Genomic DNA, 27,009 nt, shown 5'->3' with positions numbered 1-27,009 from the left:
CTGGTATTACTTTTCTGTTTATAGCATTCTGAGAAGTTGGGTGATTCATTGGTTGATTGTATACGGAGATTGGGTGATTTGCATGTACTTGATGATTATTTTATCTTCTTGCATCCAGTCTAAAAATTAATGAAACATGGTCCTTAAAGAAGTAAAAGAGCAAAGGGGGTTGTAGCTCCCTTCCAGGAGAGACTGGAAAATGAGAGAGAGTTGTAGCTCTATGCAGGTTGCAGCCTGCGTATTGGTAAAGGACTGCACCAGTACAAAATCCTTGTAAAAGAAGTTTCTAATTGAAAGAAGATAGAGACATATTGCAGCAGGTGGTTTTCACCCACATTGGGTTTCCACCTTATATCTGGTGTTCTTTGATGTGCTTATCTATTTTTCTTGTTCTTGTTCATTATTATATGGCACTGACATACAAATTAATGATCAATATCTGAAGAATAAATTAAAGTATAAATCTGGAAGGCATATTGAAAAGAATTTGATAATACTGATTCACCTCCCCTCTCAGTATTATTTCCAACAATTGGTATCGGAGCCAAGTTCTTCAGAAGAAGCTTGATAGCTTGAAGAAAGATCTTTCATCATGAGCAACTGTGAGAGGGAAGCATCAATCAGGCCACCGATTTTTGATGGGACAAACTTCGTTTATTAGAAGGTAAGAGTTACTGCCTATCTTCAATCTCTTGGTATAGAAGTTTGGGATATCATAGATACAGGGTATACTTTTCCATCAGCAACTCCTACAGATCCGGCTGAGAAGAAGAAATATGAAACAAATGCAAAGGCGGTTAATACCCTATTAGGATGCCTATCTCAATTAGAATTTGTTAAGGTAATGCAGTTTAAATCCGCAAAATAGATATGGGACAAAATTGTTCTGAGCTATGAAGGAGATGATCAGGTAAAACGAGCAAAAATTCAAACCCTCAGAATTTAGTATGAAAATATCAGGATGTATAATGATGAAAGTGTGGCTAACTATTTTCTTCGTGTAGATGAGATTGTTAATTGTATGAAAAATTTGGGTGAAGAAATAAAAGAGGTTGTTGTGGTTGAAAAGGTTCTAAGATCTTTGTCCCTTAGGTTTGAATCTAAAGTTTCTGCAATAGAAGAAAAGGAGAATCTACAAAGCCTTAAAATGTCACAACTACATGGAATTCTAACTGCTTATGAAATGAGGAAAGGAGGTCCATCAGACAGGAGAGAAGCTGCCTTCAAGGCTTCAGGCAAAGGAGAGTACTCTGAATCAGGACACGTGTCAGAAGAAGAAGAAGAATCAAATTTTGTCAGAAATCTTCAACGGGGTACTGGTCGTTTCCGAGGTAAGTTACCTTTCAAATGCTTTACTTGTGGAAGAGTCGGTCATTATGCTACCAAATGTCCTCACAAGGATAAGATTGACAAAGGAAAGGAACCTGTTAGATGGAACAAGAAACAGAATGCAACTAAGAAAAGTTACTACACTCATGAAGACAGTGATGGCCTATCAAATAGTGACGAAGATGAACGAGGTAATGATTATAAACTTTTAATGGCCTTTGAAGATGATGATTACATGGATGCTATAAATGTGGATGACTTTTATGAAGAGATTTCTAGACTTAAGGCATGTTTAGAAGAAAAGAATGTGATCATTGATACTCTGCAATTTCAACTTGATGAAAAGGAAAAATCTCTTGAGAAGTTAGAATTTGAAACTGTGGGCCTTAGAAAAGAAATTGAGAAAACAAAGGTTCTTAATCTTAAGTTTGTTAAAGGATCTGAAACTTTGGATAAGATTATCAATGTACAACGTTCTCCACTAATCAAGACAGGTCTAGGTTATAATGGAGAAACATCTCAAGAATCCACCTCAAAGATTTATCTTGATGCAGCAAGGAGGAATGATAAAAAGCCCATCTTAAGGGTGAACAAACAGAGACTACCAGGTAAACCAGGGACAATCCATCTTAAGGGTGAACAAAAGCTACAACCAGCCACAGGTAAAAACTTCTCAATTTGCTTCAAGAATGGATGACAATAGAAATTACAATCATTTGGCTGGTAGATTTGATAATCGCAGAAGTTTCTTCAATGGCCAATGTTTCTCTTGCCATAACTTTGGTCACAAAGCAGCTCAATGTGTTGCCTATAAGACAATCATGACTAGGGAAGCTCAAAAACAAAGAAGTATGACCGGGATTACGAAAAGGACCTATAACAATTTTTCGGCCCTTGAAAATGAAATTGAATGTTCTATTTGTAATAACTTTGGTCATGAAGATTTTGAATGCAGGAGGAGGTTTTGGCAAACAAAGGAACAAGCCTCAAGCACCCGAACATGGAGAATAAAGGAACCACAACCAGAAAGATGTGGGATAGCTTTTTATGCAGAAGGACAGCAAAATCTATGGTACATTAACAGCGGATGTTCAAAGCATATGACAGGTGATAAACAAAAACTTGAATCATATACTGCTTTAGAAAAGGATAAGAAAGTTTCTTTTGGAAATGATACCCCTGCAGCCATAAAAGGAAAAGGCACTGCTCATTTGAAAGAAAAGGTCAAAGCTGGAAATGTTTTGTATGTTGATGGCTTGAAGCATAATCTACTGAGTGTCAGTCAGATGTGCAATTAAGGAACCGAGGTAATTTTTCGATCAAATGGATGTAGCGTTCGTGATCTTGATACAGGAAAAACAGTGATCAAAGGTAGAAGAACTCCAAATAATCTATACATATTTGAAGAAGGACAACAAAAATGCTATTTGAGCAAAGATGATGAACATTTGTTATGGCACCAGAGGTTGGGGCATCTAAGCTTTTCACAAATAAGGAAAGCATGCAAATACCAGGCAGTTCGTGGTCTTCTAGATATCAAAATTCCAGACAACACCATATGCAAATCATGTCAGTTTGGTAAGCAAACCAGAACTAACTTCCATGAGAAGGAAAGATCAGCCAGCAGGCCTCTTGAACTAGTCCATACAGATGTATGTGGTCCATTTAGGACAAGGTCACCTCGAGGAGAAGAATACTTTATATTATTCATTGACGACTTCTCCAGGATGGTTTGGTTGGGACTTATGAAACACAAGGAAGAAGCATTCGAAAAATTCAAATCTTTCAAAGCCTTGGCAGAAAACGAATCAGATCACAAAATTAAGTGCCTCAGGTCCGACAGAGGTGGGGAGTTTACCTCAAATGTATTTTTCGATTTCTGTGAAGAACATGGAATAAGAATGGAATTCTCTACAGCTAGGACTCCTCAGTAAAATGGAGTGGTGGAAAGGATGAATAGAATGGTCCAACAAATGGCTCGTGCTATGCTTGATGAGTCTGGGACTCCTACAACTTTCTAGGGTGAAGCTGCTTTTGCTGCGGTTGTTATTCTCAATAAAACAAATGTCCGAGTGAACAGCACTCAAACTCCTCATGAGCTCTGGTATGGTGAGACTCCTTTGGTAAAGCATTTCAAAATTTTCGGGAGCAAATGCTATATTAAGAATACTGATGAACAGCTTGGCAAACTTGAACCTAGAGTTGATGAAGGCATTCTCCTTGGTTATTCTCCCCACAGCAAAGCATATAAGTGTTACAATAAAAGGCTTGGAAGAATTGTTGACAACATTGATGTAGTGGTTGATGAAAAAGGATACATCCCTAGGCAAGTAAATCATGAAAATATCGAAGAGAATGTAGACTACGCTCCAAATCAAACAGATGATGAAGAAGAACCTCAAGAGGCACCAAAGGAACAGATAAGGATAGAAGAGAAAACTCCATCCATGTACGTTCAAAAGAATCATCCAGAATCTCAGATTTTGGGGCAGAAAGAAGCAGGTGTACAAACAAGAAGAACAATTGCAGAAGCCTCAAGCTATTTAACATTGCTATCCTCCACTGAACCACAAAATGTAAGAGAGGCATGCAAAGATGAATGATGGGTCAAGGCAATGGATGAAGAACTTGAACAGATCGAAAAGAACAACACTTGGAAGTTGGTTCCTAGACCAAAAGATAAGAATGTCATAGGGACAAAATGGATTTTCAAAAATAAGTTGAATGAAAATGGGGAAGTAATTAGAAACAAGGCCAGACTTGTGTGTAAAGGGTATGCTCAACAAGAAGGAATAGACTTTGAAGAAACATTTTCTCCCCTTGCTAGACTTGAGGTCATCCGAATGTTTCTTTCTCTCTCAAGCTTTCAGAAGTTCAAAGTATTTTAAATGGACGTAAAATCAGCTTTTCTGAATGGAGACTTAGAAGAAGAAGTGTACATTGAGCAACCAGATGGTTTCATCCTTGGGAATGATCCAAATCTTGTATGCAGACCAAAAAAGGCTCTCTATGGTCTTAAACAGGCTCTAAGGGTTTGGTACTACCGTTTGGACAAATATCTACATCAACAAGGTTTCTCAAAGGGATCAGCAGATAGCAATCTTTATATAAAAATTGAAAATGACAAATTACTAATACTTGTTGTGTATGTAAATGATATTATCTTTGGCAGAAATGAAGAAGCTATGAGTCAAAGCTTTACCTTGGTGATGCAGAAAGAACTCGAAATGTCTTTGCTTGGAGAACTGACATATTTTCTTGGATTGCAAATCCAACAAAATGAAGGCGGGATCTTCTTGTCTCAAACCAAGTATCTCAAGCAGATTTTGAAGAAATATGGCATGGAAGATGCAAAACCAGTATGTACCCCCATGGTCACAAGATGTAGTCTCAGTGAAAATGATGAATCACCAGCAGTGCATCAACCAACCTATAGATATATGATTGGAAGTCTACTTTATTTGACAAGTACCCGACCAGACATCATGCATGCAGTGGGAATAGTTGGAAGATTTCAGGCAAATCCAAAGGAATCTCATCTTCAGGCAGTAAAGAGAATTTTCAAGTACCTTCAAGGAACTCAAAACTATGGCTTATGTTATCCTAGAGATACAAATCTCACACTTCATGCTTATACCGATGCAGATTGGGCCGAACGTGTGGATGAAAGGAAGAGCACAAGTGGTGGTGCATTCTTTATGGGTTCCAGATTAGTATCTTGGTTCAGAAAGAAACAGAGTTCAATTGCTTTATCTACAGTTGAAGCGGAATATGTGGCTGCTGCATCTTGTTGCACTCAACTCCTTTGGATGATGCAGACCTTACAGGATTTTCAGATCACTTGTACTCCACCTATCTCCATCTTATGTGATAATACAAGTGCAATCAGCATTTCAAAGAACCCAGTCATGCATTCAAAGACCAAGCACATACCGATCAAGTATCACTTTCACAGGGAACAAGTGCTTGAACAAAAGATCAAGTTGGAGTATGTTCCTTCTAAGGAACAAGTTGCGGATGTACTCACCAAACCATTGCCCAGGGAGAACTTTGAATACCTCAGGAAAAAGTTGGGGGTTGTTGATGTATCATCTTATTGTTGAATCTCATCTGTTTCAGAGATTGTTGGTTGTACGCGAGGTTCATATGGAGTATACGCGTACATTTGCTGGCTTATGGATTGGTCAAAGATCGAATGGCATAGGTTCAGGGGGAGCACATATAATGCATTGTTGGCATTATTGTAGCACAGAAGGAGAACATGGATGCTAATCTAAATATTGTTGCAATATGTCTCTATCTCTTTCTCTTATGGTGTATGGTGGATTATGGTTTGTAGATCTGGTTTACTGTCAGGGGGAGCATGATCAAATATTTAAGCATGGTCTCAGGGGGAGCATAACCCTTTGCCCTTGATGTCAAAGGGGGAGAATGACGTTGAGGATTTTGAGGTTGCCATCAAGTCCAAAGGGGGAGATTGTTGGCATTATGATTCTGGTTTGGCTCTATGGTACAGGTGTTGTACTTGATGGCAACTCACTCAAGTGGCAAAACTATATTCATGCTCTTAAAATAATGGAAAATAAGAGGTTCATAGGTGCATCGTTCAAAAGGTACGCCCCCGCAGGTTCGCCATCCAGGGAGTGCGGACTTACACGCAGGTTCACCGTTCATAAGGTGCGGTCCCCCAGTTCACTCACTCCAATGCAGAGAAGCGCGCTCATGTGGGGTATCCTATGTTTGGCCCTTGGTATTTAGCCCGTCTTTTACGATCCTATGGTTTTGGCCCATGGTATAGGATCTAATTTTTTGAACCCCGGTTTGGATCCCTTGTATTGTTTTTTGATGGTTTTGTCCCATGGTGTGGATAAGGGTTTGACTATAAAAAGGGGAAGGAGATCACTTGGCTAGACACTTGTGAAATTTGAATATCTTAAGATCTGAAATTTTGGGTGATTGGTTTTACAAAGCTAGATCTAAATCAAGGAGAAAACTTAAGGCGAATCTATTGATAAGTCGTGATCTCTCGGGTGCATGATCAGATCTGTGGATCTGACTGTCTGTGACACATTGGAGGACTGTTAATTTGGCCCTAATCAGAGGTTCGCAGGCAATCCACGGTGTAAGTGCGGGGGTTCGCAGCGCAGGAGAAGACGCAGTGCGGGGGTACGCAGCGCAACAGAAGGTGCAGTGCGGGGTACGCAGCGCAGAAGAAAGCACATTGCTGGGGTACGCAGAGGCACAAAAGGACTAGTGCAGAGGTATGTTGTTAGAGCGACAGTGAAGTGCGGATCTGAGCTGAGGTACGCAGTTCAGCAGAAGGAGTAAGTGCGGTGGTACGCATATCAGTAGAAGGATACAGTGCGGATCTGCGCAGTTCAAGCACAGAAAGGCTGCGGATATCCATAGGTTTATATTGGTGAAGTTGCAGGCCTGTCTTGAAACATTTGTTGGATGTCTTTTATCTATTGCTACAGAGTTCTAGGTTTAGATTTCTGGTATTACTTTTCTGTTTATAGCATTCTGAGAAGTTGGGTGATTCATTGGTTGATTGTATACGGAGATTGGGTGATTTGCATGTACTTGATGATTATTTGATCTTCTTGCATCCAGTCTGAAAATTAATGAAACATGGTCCTTAAAGAAGTAAAAGAGCAAAGGGAGTTGTAGGTCCCTTCCAGGAGAGACTAGAAAATGAGAGAGAGTTGTAGCTCTTTGCAGGTTGCAGCCTGCGTACTGGTAAAGGACTGCACCAGTACAAAATCCTTGTAAAAGAAGTTTCTAATTGAAAGAAGATAGATACATATTGCAGCAGGTGGTTTTCACCCACATTGGGTTTCCACCTTATATCTGGTGTTCTTTTGTGTGCTTATCTATTTTTCTTGTTCTTGTTCATTATTATATGGCACTGACATGCAAATTAATGATCAATATCTGAAGAATAAATTAAAGTATAAATCTGGAAGGCATATCGAAAAGAATTTGATAATACGGATTCACCCCCCCTCTCAGTATTATTTCCAACAGTAGGTGCTTTGCACATCCCAGGCTGGAGCCTGGGTGTCTTCATCAACGGTTGGAGTCCTACCCATATTATACTTGATTAATATAAAGATTATATTAATAAAAGAATTTTATTTCTATTGTTCATTTTGTGTTCTAAATATAAGTGATCTAGTTGGTAAAAGTAAAAATTGAAAAGAAATATTGATTCACCCACCTCTCAGTATTTCCAACATGAAGAACAAGAAGAAAGATAATAAGAAGAAGAATCTCATGGCCACTTATTCGAGCAACCAAGTTGAAATCAACTTAGACATGGATGAGAAGATCATCTATAAATCAATGCAGGAGGATGTGAATCGGAGTAGCCTTCAGCAACATGAAGAGAAAGAAATGACCAAACTATTCCATGCAAAGATATAGGTCAAGAAGGCAAAGATTGATGCTCTGTTTGACTCAGCATCGTAGGCAAATCTCATTGCAGTAGATCTTGTCAAGAAGTTGGGGCTGGAAGTTTGTCATCATCGAAACCCATATCCACTAAGATGGGTGCATAAGGATGCAAAGGTGAATGTAACAAAACAATGTAAAATTATATTTGCTATCAATGTTGATTTTATTGATGAAGTAGATCTGGATGTGGTTCCCCTTGATGTATGTGGAGTTTTGTTTGGGAGTCCATATATGTACATGTGTGATGCAATATTCATGAGGAGAGCTAACCATTACTAGCTCATCAAGGATGCAAAATTGTTCATCATCAACGCGCACAAAGGCAGGTCAAAAATTTCGTTGGTAACTACCAACCAAGCAAAGAAATTGATGAGTTCTAGCAAGAAGTATGTTTTATTGTTTTTAAGAAAAACCTGTTTGTAGAGGAGCCAATAAGAAGCAAGGAATCCCTAGAGGGGTGTACTAATAAATAAAAACTACAATTTGAGGATTTGTTTCAGGCATACAAGGAAGTGTTCTAAGAGCCTAAAGGGCTACCCCTTGAGAGACAAGTGGTGCACAAGATCGAGCTACTTCTAGACTCCCCAATGCTAAATATTGGACTGTACACATAGTCTCTTATAGAAGCAAGTGAGGTGAAGAAACAGTTGTAGCAGCTGCTGGTATAGGGTTTCATTCAACCAAGTACATCACCATGTGGGTCACCCACCATCATTGTGCCAAAGAAGGATTGGACTTGGCAGATGTGTGTAGATTACAAAGCATTGAATAAAATCACACTCAAGAACAGATACCCCCTGTCTAAGATAGAAGGTCTTCTAGATCAGTTGCACCAAGACAAGTATTTCACCAAACTGGACTTGAAGTCTGGATATCACCAGGTGCGAGTCAAAGAAGAAGATACATGGAATACCACCTTCAAAACCAAGCAAGTTTTTTATGAGTGGTTAGTTATGTCATTTGGCCTATGTAATGTGTTAGTGTCAGTCTTTCCAGCCTTCTTCCAATGATCAAATATGCTCTTACAAAGTGATTTTGAAGTGTCAAGGTCAAATTTTCTCATTTCAAAGAGTTTTCAAGCAAAATTTGGTCACTAGGCATTAGGTCTAGGGTTTGCTTTCACTCCTTCTAAAGTTGTCCAAATGTCAGTCCATGTCATCATTCAGCTGAGTCTATCATTATTCATAGGGTTTTCATTATCATGTCAGTGTCTAATGAGTCATTTTACACCTTGTTCATGCTTCAGTTGCGCCTAGGCAGGGTCATTTCCCTCTCCTAGGGTTTGGAAAGCTAATTTCTCTTGGATGGTCAAATCATTAGCAAAACTTGTATCCAGATGTTAATACACCTTCCCCTATCCTTCATGTACCTTATCAAACACTTTCCATCACTGAGATCCACCAAATTCCTCATTTTTGCACAAACCCTAGTTTCTTGCTACAACCTGGCAATTTTCTAGGTTGGGCCTGTGTTTTGCCCTTTTGGACCCTTTCCCCTCACTCAATATCTGAGATTCCACTTTCCCCTGCTTCCTAACATCCCTCCCTACTTCCAAAAATTTCCCCAAGAATTTAGAAGCCCCTTATCCCCTTCATTTCGCTTCATTTCGACAAAATTCCTTGTTTCACACATCGGGACAAGTTTCACTCAAAAGATGTTTCAGAGCAATCAAAGATGAATTTTCCAAAACTGAGAGAGGTTTTTGTCCAGAACATGCCAAAGAAGAAAAACCTCCTTCACTTTTTTCACAGGTGTCATGGTTTGAGAGAAAGGTCAAGAATACCATTGCTTCAGGAGAATCAAAGACACCTCTGAAGTGACCTTGGGAAAATCAAGTTTTCTCCTAGCTTGGTTGGCCAAATGATTTGCTTGATGGGTAAAATGATAACTAGACACAAAGAGATTTCCAACGAGCTATCCTTCACCCGATTCCGACACTAGGAAGGCCTCCAAAAGCCTCCTGCAAAAGCACACGACCTGTTGGGCCGGCGCGACCTATCAGGGGGGTTCATCCAGTTGAAAAAATACACTGGTGCGACCTGTTGGGCGCGCGCGACCTGTTGGGAATTCATCCAAAAAAAATTGCCTGTAAACTGCAAATTGACCCCAAGTCTCTTCAAGGTTGCTGGTAGGCCTCTGATCATCAAATTATTTTGCTTGATAAAGAAAAATGAGCATGGGAAATGTGTTTTAATGCCATCAAGTTGAGATGAGAAGTTCATGTATATTTGCTTTAAAAATGTCAAAATGCAAGCAGAGATAGGGTTTTGTTTTGCTGCTCTCAAGGTCATCCCTTTCACTCCAATTTTTTCCCCCCTCCCTACCATCTCCCTTGTGTTTTTGTCCCCTTGGAGCAGCATTTAAACAGTCAAAACAGCAGGGTATCCCATGGGAGGATTTTATCTCTCGAGAGGCTATGCTTCTCCAGGTCAATGCTCATTTGGAGAGCTTGCTGGCCAAAGCACTAAAACGACGGAGAAGGCCCGATCCCCTCCACATCTTGGCTGAGGCTTCCTTGAAGGAGCATGATATTAAATGACCTCACTACAGCACAAATTTCAAAACATTTTGAGCATTTTCGGTCACTTATGAATTTTTGGGCAAAAAAACATGTTTTTCTCCCTGACAGGTCGCGCGCCGCGCGTGACCTATTCGATGGGCAACTTCATTTTGGGAAAGGTCAGCATTTCTGGATTTTTCATGCAAAGATACACTTGCTCAGCAATTACCAAGAGATTTCATCAAGTTTTGAGCCTCCAGAAGGTCAAAAAACATGCAAAAATTGACTTTCTGCTATCTTTTTGACAAACAGGAAGCAGTCTTGGGAGATTGCAATTTTGGAGGGGAAAATGGCCACCAAATTCCGAAATTCCACTTGGGTTGGAAAGTAGACATCCAGACCGTTCCAACAAGCCCACTTTTGCCTCATTTGGACACCTAGAAGTGCCTCAAAAGCAGCTCCAAAGAAGCACGACCTATCAGGATTAGGGCGCGACCTGTTGGGCAATTTTCACAATTTTTCACCTACAGCTCAGGAATTCGCCCAGCTTTGGCCAATTTTGACTTGGGATGGGATTTTTCACCCTCTTTGATGTAATTAATGTATTTTCATGTTGACATGACACTTATTTACCTATTCTAGAAGATTCATTCATGAAATAGCAAACATTTAATGAATGAATTGGTTTCCTAGCTTATAGAGGCAAGTTGTTTTGACTACCTAGATTTTAGTGCTCAATTTAGAATTGGTTGAAATAGCTCCTAGAAGGATGAGCTCGACCCCTAGAGGCAAGGAAAGGTGTTAGCTTTCCTATATTATGTATTTTCTTAGTCATTTTCAGAGGTTGGAGAGGTTGGACTCTTGAGGGAGAAAGCTCTATTGTTTTATTCATTGTATCTCTACAACTTTGGCAAAGGAAGAAAGACCAAGGTTTTGCAGTCCTTTTTGGGATTCCTGTGGTTACATGTATTGATGGTTTGTTTCTCTTTGTACTTGTAATTTTGTTATGTGAATCATCTTCTTACTTTTTCTTCTGCAAATTAGGCAAATGAAGTGTTAAGGTAGAATTCATGGTTGTTGTGCTCTGCCTTTAAGTTTGTTTAATATCAATGTTTTCAGCTGTTTAAGGAGAATTCAAGGTGATTTCTTGCTCTCCTTAGCTCCTCACCAGTCATTCTCATCCATCCAAATATTTCAAAGGCATCAATACAGTCTCCTACCTTGCCCCAAAGAACCCCCTGCAAAAACTGTGTCCAATCCCCGCACCCAAAATTGCCTTTCCCTGATTTTCCACCAAAATCCAAAAAATCCCAAAACAAACTCTTTTTATCAGTTTACTAGCCTAAAATCAGTGTTTCCTTATTGGTTATCTCGTCCGTTGAAGATATTTACCAAGATAGATCGGAGCGAGCCCTCTCCTACCCCGTAGGGCTAGCTACGAGGTTTAGTGGTTTGATGTTGCCTTGAAGTTTGCCTTTTTCAGCCTGAGGTGAAATTTCAAGCGCTAACATAATGCACCAGCTACATTTATGAGATTAATGGATGATGTATTGTGCCCTTTTATAGATTCATTTTTTATTGTCTATTTGGATGATATATGGTATATAGTGCTACCTAGGAGGAGAAAATTTCACATTTGATGCATGTGCTGGAAACATTTGAGAAGCACCAGCTACTAGCAAATCTCAAGAAGTGTGAGTTTGCACAACAATCCTTGGTGTGTTTTGGATATGTGATTGGTGGAGGAGAATTGAAGATATATCCTTCCAAGATGGAGGCCATCGTGAAATGGTTGGCACTTACTAATGTTACCGAGGTTACGAATTTCATTGGAGCAGCATAGTACCTGAGGAAATTCATAGCCTCATTTTTAGTGGTAGCAGCATTGCTCAACGCCATAACAAGTGGCAAGAGTTTCCAGTGGGGAAAGGGAATTTGGATGATTTCGATGATTTAAAGAAGAATATTAGTAAAGCACTAGTTCTAGAACTATGAAACTTGCAATGACCCTTTGAAGTGGAGACAGATGCAAGTGGGTATTGTTAGTGTCAGTCTTTCCAGCCTTCCTCCAGTGATCAAACGTGCTCTTACAAAGTGATTTTGAAGTGTCAAGGTCAAATTTTGTCATTTCAGTGAGTCTTCAAGCAAAATTTGGTCACTAGGCATTAGATCTAGGGTTTGCTTTCACACTTTTCAAAGTTGTCCAAATGTCAGTCCATGTCATCATTCAGCTGAGCCTATCATCATTCAGAGGGTTGTCATTATCATGTCAGTGTCTATTGAGTCTTTTTACAACTTATTCATGCTTCAGTTGTGCCTAGGCAAGGTCATTTCCCTCTCCTAGGGTTTTGAAGGCAATTTCTCTTGGGCGGCTAAATAATCAGCAAAACTCATATCCTGATGTTCATACACCTTTCCCTATCCCTAAAGTACCTTATCAAACACTTCCCATCCCTTAGATCCGCCAAATTCCTCATTTTTGCACAAACCCTAGTTTCTAGCTACAACTTGGCAATTTTCTAGGTTTGGCTTGTGTTTTGCCCTTTTGGACCCCTTCCCCTCACTCAATCACTGAGATTCCACTTTCCCCTACTTCCTAACATCCCTCCTCACTCCCACAAATTTCACCAAGAATTTAGAAGCCCCCTATCCCCTTCATCTCGCTCCATTTCGACAAAATTCCTTGTTTCACACATAGGGACAAGTTGCACTCAAATGATGTTTCAGAGCAATAAAAGATGGATTTTGGAAAACTGAGAGAGGTTTTTGTCCATAACATGCCAAAGAAGAAAAATATCCTTCACTTTTTGCACAGGTGTCATGGTTTTAGAGAAATGCCAAAATTACAATCGCCGGATCCAAGGAGTTTGGCCAAGGCACAAAAAAGGAGAAAGAGGCCAAATCCCCTCCATATCTTGGCTGAGGCTTCACTCAAAGATCATGGAACTCAATAGCCTAGCCACAGCTCAAATCCAAAAAAAATTTGAGAATTTTGGGTAATTTTGGCATTTTTTGGTAATTTACAGGTTTTGGCTCTTCAACGGGTCTCACCCCCGGTGAGACCCTTTGTCATGGCAGCTCCTTTTTGCAAAAACTCAGCATTACTAGATTTTTTATGCAAATTTACATATGCCTATGGATGGACTTGAGTTTTTATGGAGTTTTGGGCCCCTAGAAGGTCAAAATACATGCAAAATTTGACTTTCTGCCCCTTTTTTGAGTTGCAGAAACCAGTCTTGGGAGAATTAAGTTTTGACAGGGAAAATGACCTCCAAATTCAAAAATTCCAGTTGGGTTGGAAATTAGACTCACAGAAATTTGCAACGAGTTATCCTACACCCAATTCTGACACCTGCAAGTGCCTCAAACAGAGCTCCCGATGTGCGCGACCCGTCAGGCAAACTTTGCCAGATTTCACTGTAACAGCTCGGAAAAGCACAGTTTGACTTGGTTTAACTTTTTGAGGTTAATGATGGTCCTCTTTGATGTAATTGTGACACTTTTTAGACACTTTTACCCTTTTGTAACTCTTCTAGAAGATTCATTCATGTAAAGGGTAAAAATTGAATGTATGAACTAGTTTCCAAGTTTATAGAGGCAAGTTGTTTTGACTACCTATTTTGTAGTGCTTAGTTTAAAGGTGGTTGAAACAGCTCCTAGCATAGTGAGCTCGACCCATGGAGGCAGGGAAAGAGGTTAGATCATCTATATTATGTATTTTCTTAATCATTTTCAGGGGTTGGAAGGTTGGACTCTTGAGGGAGAAGTTATCATTGTATATTTCACTTGTATCTCTGCAATTTTTGGCTAAGGAAGACCAGGGTTTTGCAGTCATCTTTGGGATTCATGTGGACTCAGGTGTTGATGGTGTGTTTCTTCATGTTATTGTAAGCTTTTTTATGTGATTCATTTCCTTTCTATACTGCTGCATATTAAACAAATGAAGTGATAAAGTCATAATTCATGCTTGCCATGCTTTACTTTTAAATTTGTTTAATTTCTATGTTTTCTGCTGTCTAAAGAGAATTCAAATCCATTGTTTGCTCTATTTAGCCTTCTTTTCTTTCTTCCTAATCATCCACTTCAGCTAAAGACATCAATACAGGTTCCTACCTTGCCCCAAAGACCCCCCTGCAGAAACTGTGTCCAATCCCCGCACCCTAAATTGCAGCTCCTCAATTTGCCACCAAAAACCCCAAATCAACCTTCAAATCAGTTTACTAGCCTAATATCAGTGTTACCTTTGTTGGTCATCTCATCCCATTGAAGATCTACCGAGATTGACCGGAGAGAGCCTTCTCCTGCCCCGTAGGGCTAGCTACGAGGCTGAATGGTTTGATGTAGCCTTGAGGTTTACCTTTCTCACCCTGAGGTGAAATTTCAAGCGCTAACAGGTATGTTATGGGAGATGTCTTGATGCAGGGAGGAAGGCATATTCACTACCATTGTGAAGCATTTCATGGGGCAGTTCTTAAGTACCCTACCTACAACAAGGAGTTCTATGCTATGGTGCAAGTTGTGAAGAAGTGGAAGAACTATCTAATAGGAAAGGAGACAATAATCCACATAGATCACCAGCCGTTATAGTACTTGCAGGCCCAGAATAAGCTACAACAGACGCACTACAAGTGGTAGGGTTTTTACAACAGTTTCATTTGGTGATCAAGTATAAGAAGGGAAGCACAGAAACTTTGGATGATATGCTTTCAAATCCACCCACATCAAAGATTACAGCTTTGGTGACTCTTATGCAAATGGATCCATTCACCTATGATGCATACAGAGAGGCATATTCATAGGATGAGGACTTCAAGAAGGTGTATCAGCAATTGAAGAGTCAGATTCTTGTGCACGATGACGACATCATTGTTGACTACCATCTCTAGGATGGGTTACTCTACAAGATGGATAAGCTATGTGTTCCTAAAGTTGAGCGTTTGCAACTGATTAGAGAGGCTCACACCTCCAAGGTTGCGGGGTACTTTGGAGTAGGGAAGACCATGGCTAACTTGCAGAGGTATGTGTATTGGCTCAAGATGCAAGAAAAAGTAGTTAGGTTCATACAAGGATGCATGCTTTGTTGTACCAGAAAGCCTAGCAATAGGAAACATGGTCTGTATCATCCCTTACCTATACCTACTCATCCTTGGGAAATCATTTCCATGGACTTTGTGGGAGGTTTATCGACAACCAAGAAGGGAAATGACTACCTATTCATGGTAGTTGACAGATTCAACAATATATATGTTCTAATTCCATGTAAAAATACCATCAACGGATAAGAAGCAGCAAGCTTTTTCTTTGGATAGGTCTAGGTACACTTTGGGATACCAAGGAGCATCATTTCAGACAGGGATTCAAGATTTATTAGTGCATTACGGACTACATTATGGGAGAAGATGGCCCCAAAGTTGAAGAGATCTACAAAATTCCATACACAAACAGATGGGTAGACAGAAGTAGTCAATAGGACTTTGGTGCAGCTTCTGAGGGGTTACAAACAGAAGCATCTGAAGACCTGGGATGAAAATTTGGTATACATACAACATTCTTATAATAGAGTGCTCCACACTTCTATAGGAAAGTCCCCATTTGAAACATGTTTTGGATATTTTACACCTTCACCTTTTGATATTGCATATGGGAAGAAAGGAGGAGTGAAGGAAGACCTTACAAGAGATGCTTTGAGGGATGAAAAAATTATACAGAAGATAAGGCAGATCCATTTACAGGTACAGGAAACAATACAGAAGTCACAGGTGAAGTATAAGTCCAGGCATGATCAACACAAAATAGAGAAATTATTCAAAGTGGGAGACAAATTATGGCTTCAGTTTAACAAGGAGAGGCTACAGGGGCCTCGTAAGAAAATCAAAGCTCCAAGGTATGGTCCCTTTGAGATACTAGAAAAGGTGGGTGATAATGCCTATTGAATTAGTTTACCACCATATATGCACATCTACTAAGTTGTAAATGTAGATAATTTGAAACTCTATAAGCCTTCCATGCTAGATCAGGAAGAGGAACAAGTACTACCTTCTGTGGAGTATTTGGCACTAGATGCTCAGGTAGAGTTAACAGAAGATAAAATTTTACAGAAGAGATCTAGAACCACAAGACAAGGGCAACAAGAATTTTGGTAGATTGGGTTGAAGGGACAACTTCCAGGAAAGGCTAAATGGTATACCAGAGAGAAGGTGGAGGAAAATTTTCCTCACCTCATTCATTAAAAGCTTTTGGGGACCAAAATCCTCTCAAAATGGGGAGGTTTGATTTGAATTGGATATTGTTTTTCATCCATTTCGATGCATTTGTTGGGTTGTGTTATATTCTTTCCATGACTAGCCCACGTAGTTAACAGGGGGGTTAGAAGGGGGTTGGAGCCCCCCCCTTCATTGCACTGATTGCGTAGTGGGGGGAGTCACAATGGGTTTGAGGGGTGCAGGTAACCCCACTCTATGGAGTCTGGGGCATCGCTCCAGAAAATTTTGGTTTTGGAGCCTATATTAGGTTGGGCGGACCTACCTATGGTTTTGTGCATGTTTTTCGCACATGGTTTTGGATGTGATGGTTTTCGGTCCATGGTTTTGGACACGATGGTTTTCGGTCCATGGTATTAGATGCTTTGGCATGTATAAATATGTATTGTAACATTGAAAGGAACATAATGAAAAATCAAGCTGGTAGTCTTGGTTTTGGGATCTAGGTGAAAATCTCTTTGTATATGTGTTTTATGTGTTAAGCTCTCACATTGTTTATTTTCTGTGTTCTAGAATCGTATGCAAGTAAATTCTATACGAGATTAAAACCTACATTTGGTATTGGAGTTGTTTTGGCTTCAAGGGGATGCCTTTGTTGTTGAGGGGTTTCACTTGAGCCTGTGGTAGACCCTGTTCAGTGGGAGATCTGCGAGATCGATTCTGGTGGTGAAAGAAGATGGCAAGCAGTGGAAAGATAGAGATCGAGAAATTTCATGGTCAGAGTTTTGAGTTGTGGAAACTCAAGATGGAGGATTTGTTGGTGGATAAAGATTAGTGGATCGTGGTAGATCTAGGTACTAAACCAACGAGAGTGTCCAGTGAAGAATGGAAGAAGTTATATTGGGAGGCAAAGAGCACAATACGATTGTGTGTCTCAGAGTCAGTATTGCTGAATGTATCAGGGGAAGCTACGACTAAGGATTTGTGGGACAAGTTAGGGACTTCGTACCAATCTAAGTCTTTGGTGAATAAACTATTCCTACGGAAAAAGCTGTATAACCTGAGGATGAAAGATGGAGACTCCGTGATAGAGCATATGAACGCATTTAATACTATGGTAAGTCAGTTATCATCTGTTGATATTAAAATTTCAGATGAAGATAAGTGCATCAGTTTGTTGTGTTATCTACCATATTCGTGGGATAGTTTGGTTATTACAATAGGTAGCAATACAACTTCCTTGCAGTTTGATGAAATAGTCTCATCCTTGCTGACAGAGGAGATGAGACGGAAAAATATGGAGAACCATAATGGTGATGCCTTGTCTATACGAGGACAGTCCCAAAACATAAACAAAAATAAGTCATTGAGTGGGAGATCTAAATCTAGAGGGAGATCTAAATCTCTAGGAAGACCTGTAAAGGTGGTGTGCTGGAAATGAGGAAAGGAAGGGCACTACAAAAGGGACTGTAAATCTAAAGCTCATGATAAAGGAAAGGGATCTGATGATGCTCCTTCTACAGAGGCAAAAACCACCTTAGATGAAGGTGGGGATGTGTACTTGGCTTCTTCAAGTACACATGTATATCATGAGGCATGGTTAATTGACTCAGGTGCATCCTTTCACTTCACTCTCCATAGAGAGTGGTTCTGCAAGTATGATAAATATGATGGTGGTGATGTCTTCTTGGGGGATGACAGGAAGGCTAGAATCATTAATCACGGAAAAGTAAAGTTGAAGTTGCAAGGTGGAAGGGTTAGAACACTTCTGGGTGTTCTGCATATTCCTGCATTAGCCAAAAGTCTGATTTCTGTAAGAAAGCTGGATGATGCAATTGTAAAAACAGTGTTTGAGAAGGATACATGCAAGATGGTTCAAGGAGCACTAGTATCGATGTAGGGAGTTTGGATTGGAACTCTGTACAAGTTGCAAGGTAGCACTATTGTTGATGGGTGCAACAGATCAGTGGTTTCTGAAAGTGGAGCAGAAAATCTAGTGGTATTTGGAGAGAAGACCATGATGTGGCGTCAAAGGCATGGACATATTGGAGAGAAGGGCCTTCTAATACTTCATGGTAAAGGTATGGTAGAAGGTATGAGTAATAGCTCTCTGGATTTTGATTTCTGTGAAAATTGTGTATATGGGAAGCAGAATCAGGTGAGTTTCCCCTCTGGTGGTAAGAGGGCGAAATAGATATTAGAGCTTGTGCATAGTGATGTGTTTGGACCTATGAGGGTTCCATGACTGGGTAAGTCTGTGTACTATGTATCATTTATAGATGACTTCTCAAGGAATACATGGATATATTTCCTTAAGAAGAATTTTGAAGTCTTTGGCAGGTTTAAATAATTTAAGGCTCTAGTGGAAAACTAGATAGAGAATAAGATAAAGGTGTTGAGGACAGATAACAGTGGAGAGTTTTACAGTAAGGAATTTGAAGAAATATATAAGAAGTGTGGTATAGCACAACAGAAGACTACTCCATACATACCTGAGAAAAATGGAGTTGCAGAAAGAATGAACGAGACATTGATGGAAAGGGCAAGAAGCATGCTCAGTGGCGCTAGGTTAGGACATGAATTCTGGGCAGAGGCGATGGAGATAACATGTTACCTGGTCAATAGACCTTCATCAACGTTGGAGGATAAGACTCCACAAGAGGTATGGACTAGTAAGAAACCCTCTCTTTCACATCTGAGGGTATTTGGATGTGATGCATATGTACATGTTCCAAAGGAGAAACGAATCAAGTTGGATAGTAAATCTTAAACGTGCATCTTTATTGGGTATAAGGATGGTTTAAAGGGTTATAAGATTTGGAACCCAGTAACAAGGAAGGTTATGTACATCTGAGATGTGGTTTTCAGAGAGGTGAAATATGTTATTAAACATGAAGTTGAACCAAAGGAACTTGAGAAGATAGAGTTTGAGCTAAAGGAGGAAGAAGCATACTCTACAACAGAGGAGGAATCAAAAGATGAAGAGCCACAAACTCCGGGTGTGAGAAGATCAGTTTGAGAAAGAAGGTAGTAAAAAAGGTATAGTCCATCTGCTTTTTGTTCAAATTTTGCTTTATCTATTACTGATGATGATCCCAGAATTGTGAAGGAAGTAGTGGATTTAGAGGATGGAAAACTCTAGAAAGAGGCCATGGTTTATGAAATGACATCTTTGCACAAAAATGAGGCTTGGGATATGGTGGAGTTGTCGGCTGGAAGGAAACCCATTGGTAGCAAATGGGTGTTCAAGAAGAAGACAAATGCAGAAGGAAAGGTGGAGAAAGAAAAAGATCAGTTAGTAGCAAAAGGTTATTCCCAGGTGTTGGGAATTGATTTTGGTGATATTTTTTCTCCTGTTGCCAAGGTAACTTCTATTAGATTACTTTTATCTGTTGCTGCTGCTATTTATTTTGAGGTAGAATAGATGGATGTGAAGACAACATTTCTTCACGAGGATTTGGAAGAGGAGATCTACATGAAGCAACCTGAAGACTTTGTGGTGAAGGTAAAAAAGAACTGGTATGCAAGTTAAAGAAGTCTCTGTATGGGTTAAAATAGTCACCAAGGATGTGGTATCAGAAATTTGATACATTTATACAGGGATTTGGATTCACCAAAAGAAAAGCAGATCACTGTGTGTATTTTAAATTAATTGGTGACCATGTTATTTATTTAGTCTTGTATGTGGATGATATGTTGCTGGTTGGAAATGACGAAGAAATTATCTAGGATTTGAAGACCAATTTGTCCTCCAAATTTGACATGAAATATCTTGGTGCTGCAAACTATATTTTGGGCATGGAAATTAAAAGAGATTAGAAAAAGAGGAAGCTCTGGTTAAACAATAGGAAGTATGTCGAGAAAATATTGTAGAGATTTAATATGCAGGATAGTAAACCGGTGAAGGTTCCTATTCTTGTAGGTGTAAATTTATCTATTGAATAGTGTCCTAAGACACAAGAAGAGGAAGAGGACATGTCCCATGCTCCATATGCAAGTGCAGTCAGTAGCCTGATGTATGCGATGGTCTATACTAGACCAGACATTGCACATGCAGTGGGAGTATTGAGCAATTTTATGTCAAAACCAGGGAAGGAGCACTGGACAATAGTGAAGCGGGTTTTCAAGTATTTGCGTGGCACTATTGATTATGGTTTGTGCTACCAAGGAAGACCAGGATTGGATAGAGTGTTGGATATTCGTGGCTTTGTTGATGTAGACTGGGTTGGAGATCTTAATTAGAGAAGATCTACAAGTGGGTATGTGTTTCACCTATTTGGAGATGTAGTCAATTGGATGAGTAAGAAACAATCTGTAGTGGCACTATCAACTACAGAGGCAGAATACATGGAAACCACTCATGCAAGCAAGGAAGTAGTTTGGTTGCAGAGATTGTGTTCAAGCATGGGGTTAATACAGGGAGTTATAAGGATAGATTGTGACAGCCAAAGTGCAATTTTCTTGGAAAAGAACCCTGCATATCATTCAAAGACAAAGCACATTGATGTTCAGTATCACTTTTTGAGGGATATGATAGAAGACAAAAAGGTGTTGTTGGTAAAGGTGGACACTTTGAAGAATACTGCAGATGCATGGACAAAATCTGTGAGCTATGAGAATTTCTCTTGGTGTAGAGAAACAATGGGTGTTGCAGGTGTGGATAAATGACTAAGCTCTCTTGTGGGCCCCCATGGAAGGAAAACAACAAGTGGGTGAATGTTGGGTTGTTTTATATTCTTCGCATAGTTAACTGGGGGGTTAGAAGGGGGGCAGAGCCCCCCACCCCCTTCATTACGCCAATTGCATAGTGGGGGGAGTCACAGGGGGTTTCAGGGGTGCAGGTAACCCCACTCTATGGGGTCTGAGGTAGCGACCTAGAAAATTTTGGTTTTGGACACTATATTAGGTTGGGCGGACCTACCTATGGTTTTGTGCATGATTTTTGCACATGGTTTTGGACGCGATGGTTTTTTGTCCATGGTTTTGGATGTGATGGTTTTTTGTCCATGGTTTTGGACGCGATGGTTTTTGATCAATGGTATTGAATGCTTCGGCATGTATAAATATGTATTGTAACATTGAAAGGAACATAATGAAAAATCAAGCTGGTAGTCTCGGTTTTGGGATCCAGGGGAAAATCTCTGTGTATATGTGTTTTATGTTTTATGTTCTCACATTGTTTATTTTCTGGGTTCTAGAATCGTATGTAGGTAATTTCTATACGAGGTTAAAACCTACAGCATTTGGAGTGGAAAAAGTGAAGGAATCAACTCACGGGACTGTTTTTATTGGTGGGATCTAGTTTAGAAAAATGGGGTCAGAAACCTTCTGGGAGCGTTTTGAGGCATCAAATATCTTTCCAACGGTGCAAGAATCACATCAATCGGAGTCTATATGAAAAATTTATGCCACTTAGAAGTTGACCTTCCTGTTTTCACACCTATGGTTTGGGAGGATGCTACGTCAACCCCCATTATTCATGGAAAAGCTTCTATCCACATGTTTGTGATGTAAAAGACTCTAGAAGATTCTATTTTGTAATTCTAGTTAAGAGTTGATATAGTCAAACTTAACCACTAGTAGGCTATCGAGTTGTGTTATAACTACGCCACTAGGAGGAAGAGGCATTCCATTCTTTTGAGAGCATTTTTTTCCATAGTTGAGCAAAGATAGCCAAGAGAGATAGGAGGTAGAGCACAAAGAGAGGATTTGTGCATCGTAGTAGCTCATAGGCCACAAACATTACTTCTTTGTATATGTAGCCATTGTTGAGCCCCAAAACTGCCTCTTTTTCAAGAAATTTCTTCACCCTTCTTCCTCTGTTTTCCCATTCCAGTGCATCCTAAACCATCAAATTGCATGTTGATTCCAAAAGTAAATTTTAGTTATTTTCAAATTATATTATTATGTGTGTTATTTCGATAAGGTTTTGTTTTTTAGCTACGGAATGTAGCCACTTTCCTCAGCTAACTGGCAATTCTGCAACCATCTTCATACTTTTGCAGGTTACAGGTGTCGAGAAGAGGAACGAGCCACATGGGTAGCTTAGAAAATGTCAACACATGGATAGAGTCCTATTCATTTGATCAGATTCGAGGGAAAAGACCCTAGTCAAAGGGGAGTCAACGGAGAATTTCCAGCAGTTAGAACTCTGTTTTGGCACGCAATTGAGTTTGAGGTCGTTCCTAAAGCTGAGGATTCGTTTTGCCACCTACATAACGAAATCCAACACCCACTATGCAGACATTTACTGTTTATGCCAACTAGAAGGCTAAATCCTCAAATGCATGACATGTTCATGTGTCTACCATAGAAGATTTTCCTCTTAGAAACAGTTATTAATTTCTCCTATAAATTCAAGCGTTTGGAACACAGATGAAGTTAATGTTTTTACTACTGAAGTACTGTGATTTTTGTTTGTAATCAAGAGACATATAGTCCTCTGTTTTTATAATACAAAACTTTGTTTTCTTATATGGCTGCCTGAGCGTGTGAAGTAAATTTGCGTTGTTAGTCCAAGGCCGTGCAGAGGGTCCCTGCGTGGTTGAGGTTCCTTTTTCATTTCTGTGTATTTATATTTGTGATTTCTTTCATTCAACTATATATTTCTTGTGTTTTGTTTATGTCCATAATCGTTCTAACATTGTATATATATTGCAGCTTGTCACCTGTTTTCACTAACCCTGATAGATGCATTTTAGAGTAGCAATAGTTCTTTAAATTTGTTTATGCTCAAGGTTCTTAGTTGTAGTTTTGAAATTGTGTCAAGTAGCATTTTTAAACTCACTTCTTTTGTTGTTCGTTAGTTTTCAAATTCAAGTTGTTTTATGTTTTTTTTAGGATAGACACTCATTACATAAGTACATGTTTTTTTAGCCTTTAGTTGATGGTTTACCCTCAAAGCTAATTGGTGAAATATGGAGTTTATGAATGATATTTTCTTGTTGTTCTATAGATTTTCTTTCTTAATATAGTCACTCATGTTATAAGCTAATATTTCTGGAGCCTTTAGTTGATAATTGATCTTCAAGCTAATTGGCGAAGTGTTATGTTTATAAATGAGTTTACTTGTTGTTCATTATTCTAGAGTTAGATAGTTTAATGTCATTTCCTCATGTTATAAGTTAATATTTCCGGAGCCTTTAGTTGATAATTGATCTTCAAGCTAATTGGCAAAGTGTTATGTTTATAAATGAGTTTACTTGTTGTTCATTAGTCTAGAGTTAGATAGTTTAATGTCATTTCCTCATGTTATAAGCTAATATTTCTGGAGCCTTTAGTTGATAATTGATCTTCAAGCTAATTGGCAAAGTGTTATGTTTATAAATGAGATTACTTGCTGATCATTAGTTTAAAGTCAGTTTCAAGTTTTACTTTTGCCTTTAGTTTAATTGCAGTAGTTCATTAGACTTTAATTTTGCAAATAGAATAGACAACAGAAGTAGTAGTTTTCCTTCAAGTACTTCATCCTTAGTTTGATATAGATAGCTACACTTCCATTTTTCAAGTTTTTTTAATTTTGTAAATAGCAGCTTTAAGAGTCTTTTAAGCTCATATTTTGGAAACCATTACAATAGCAAGAAAATAAGCTTTGTCTTCATCTTCTTGAAAACTCCACTTCCGAACTTGACCTAAAAATCATTTTTTAGACTCCCACTTCAGCAGTAGATTAATATTTCAATTACATTACAGAACTCTAGGACGTCAAGAGAACAAAACCCCAAAACAACATAAACTTGAAAATAGTGAGGTAAGAAAGGGTTATCTAGCACATATAGTGCACTACACTTCATTAGTTTATGACACCTGGATTGATAATTTATGTAGCAATTTAGGACAGTAAATTGACTAAACATTTTGGCACCGTTGCCAGAGAAGTGTAACTAGGTAGCCTATCTCTTACATCCATAAAAAATTAATAATTTCTCGAGTATGCTCTCCTCTTGCACTTTGTGTGATCTAGAGGATCAGAAAAATAATTATTATTCCAACTAAAAAAAATCAAAAAATAAAAAATAAAAAAAATGGCAGGCATAGAGAAAGAGATTCTAGGGGTATATTTATAGCTAGGGGCAGAAGTTTGATTTTCACAACTCCAACTACTCCACCAAGGATTAGAAAGGACACACCTCCATCCCAGACTCACACTCCCAACGTTAGGATTCTTGGAATTCAAAGGGAAACAACTCAATTAGAAGATTCTCCCACTTCATCTACTAAACCAAATCTAGGAGAGGAACCCTTTTTCACCTCTATAGGGGAGCCTATTGTAGTTGAAGAAGTAGGAATTCCTAGAGAAGAAGAAGAAATAGAAACTCTCTCTCATTAGCCATTGATATAAGAACCAGAAGATTGTGAGGAAACTATCATGGCAAAAGAAGAGCAAGATGGAGAATTTTTACTATTTGGAGGAGGGGGTAGAGGTAGAGGTAGAGGAAACAATGGAGGAGGTAGAGGAATTAGGGAAGGAGATAACTCATTTGGATTCCCTATAGTAGATGAGGAAACCCATAAAACAATGAAACAAATTTCACCATCCGTCCTCCAAAATTTTTATGGGTTGAGAAGTGAGGATCCTGAAACATTTTTGTTTGAGTTTGAAGTCTTATGCCGAACTTATGACTATCTAGAAGACTCTCAAAAACTCAAATTGTTCCCTTCAACACTAAAAGGGGCTGCTCTGAAATGGTTTATGGGATTAGTCACTCAATCCATTAGGACTTGGAATGATATGAGGCAGGAATTTTTGGATAGATACTTGGATTACTGTATGCCTACCAATCATAAGGATGAGGTATTCAAAATGATGCAAAAAGAAGATGAAAACTTAGAGGATTTACTTGAGAGGTTTCAATACAATTTGAAAAGAGCAAAAATGAACAATTTAGATGAAGAGACCTTGAAAGCTCTTTTATTGAAATCCATTAGAGATGAATGGATAGATATCTTAAAAATGATGGGGAAGGGAGATATCTCTCAACTTCCATTGAGTGACAAAGCAGAACTATGTGTCCATCTCTCAAGACAGAAATCTAAATCTAGGAAAGGACCTAGAGATCCTTCTCTTATTATAGCAAATAAATTTGTAGTTGGAACTGTAAGTAGGGTAGCAAATGGCAATATGCTTGATGAGTTCAAAACTAATATTTTAGGGAGCCTTAGTGAGCAGCTAGACACCCTTAAAATCCAAAACAAGCAGAAAATAGAAGATGATGCTTTAGCCATCTTTTGTCCAAAATGTAGGAAGAAACATGCTCTAAGGGAATGCCGCTTAGAGGCAAAAATTGTAGAAACTTGTATGATTTGTTCAAAAAGTCAAGAGACCAAGGATTGTCCTTCAATCCCAAGTCTTGAGGCTATCTTTCAAGAGGAAGTAGTCCAAAATTCTGTAGAACCTCTTTGTTTTGTTACAAGAAGACCTTGGCAAGGGCCACAAAATCAAGGATTTAACAATCCAATGAATTTTCAGTCCCCACCAAACTGGAATTCTTGGCAACAACCTTGGCCTCAACCTCAAAATCAGTATCAATCTCAACCATGGGCACAAGGGGTACAAAATCCTTATGGGAGATTTGCTCAATATTATCAATATCCTCCATCTTATCAAAGCTATCCTCCCCCAGAAAATCAACAACAAAATCAACAACCACAACTTCCAAATCAAAGCCCTCACCTTTCATTGCCATTTCCACAACATCAACCTCCTCAACAAAATCAAAATCCTCAACTCTTACTTCCATTTCAACAAAAGCCAAATCAACTACCAGCTCAACCATTACCAAAACCCAATAATAAAATCCCTCAAAATGCTTACATGGTAGAAGGAAAACAATTTCCTACTTACATTATTGTTCCTCTAGATCTTAATGATGTTCAACTTAGATCTGGTAGGATTTTAGAAAAGGAAAAACCTTCCATAGATATTCAAGAGCAAGATGCTTCTAAGGAGGACACTCTGAAAGTCAATATAAGTTTTGAGAAGACATCCCTTCAAAACCAAAACATTCAAAAAGAAAAAGAAAAAGAATCAATCAACACAACTCCTATAGTTGAGCAATCTGCATCTACTTCCACACCTCCTTTTCCCGAGAGATTACAAATTGATAGAGGAGTGGAAAAACAAATCTTGTTTCCCAATTATGATTTCCTAGATGAATTAAATAATGTTTGTATTAAGATCCCCTTGTTACAAGCCATTAGAGAAATTCCTATTCTAGCAAAAACAACAAAGGAGTTGAGTATCAAAAGACCAGGTAGAAAACCAAGAGACAGAAAAAGAATTCACGTGGTAGGAAAAATAGTAGATATCATGATGGGAAAGATTACCATGCAGAAATATGTGGATCCAGGAAGTCCAATTGTCAAGACACACATAAATGGGATTGAAATTCCAAATACATTAATTGACTTAGGGGCATCTATAAACATTATGAGTAGATAGACTATAGAACAGCTTAAACTACCTAATCTTCTTTACACACCTACCTTACTGCAACTTGCAGATAGATTAGTAATCAAACTAGA

This window comes from Pinus tabuliformis, chromosome 6 (assembly GCF_031772625.1).
Source record: "Pinus tabuliformis cultivar Carrire ecotype Pingquan chromosome 6, CPIR1, whole genome shotgun sequence".
NCBI classification, from domain to species: domain Eukaryota; kingdom Viridiplantae; phylum Streptophyta; class Pinopsida; order Pinales; family Pinaceae; genus Pinus; species Pinus tabuliformis.
This window is presented reverse-complemented; position numbering follows the sequence as displayed.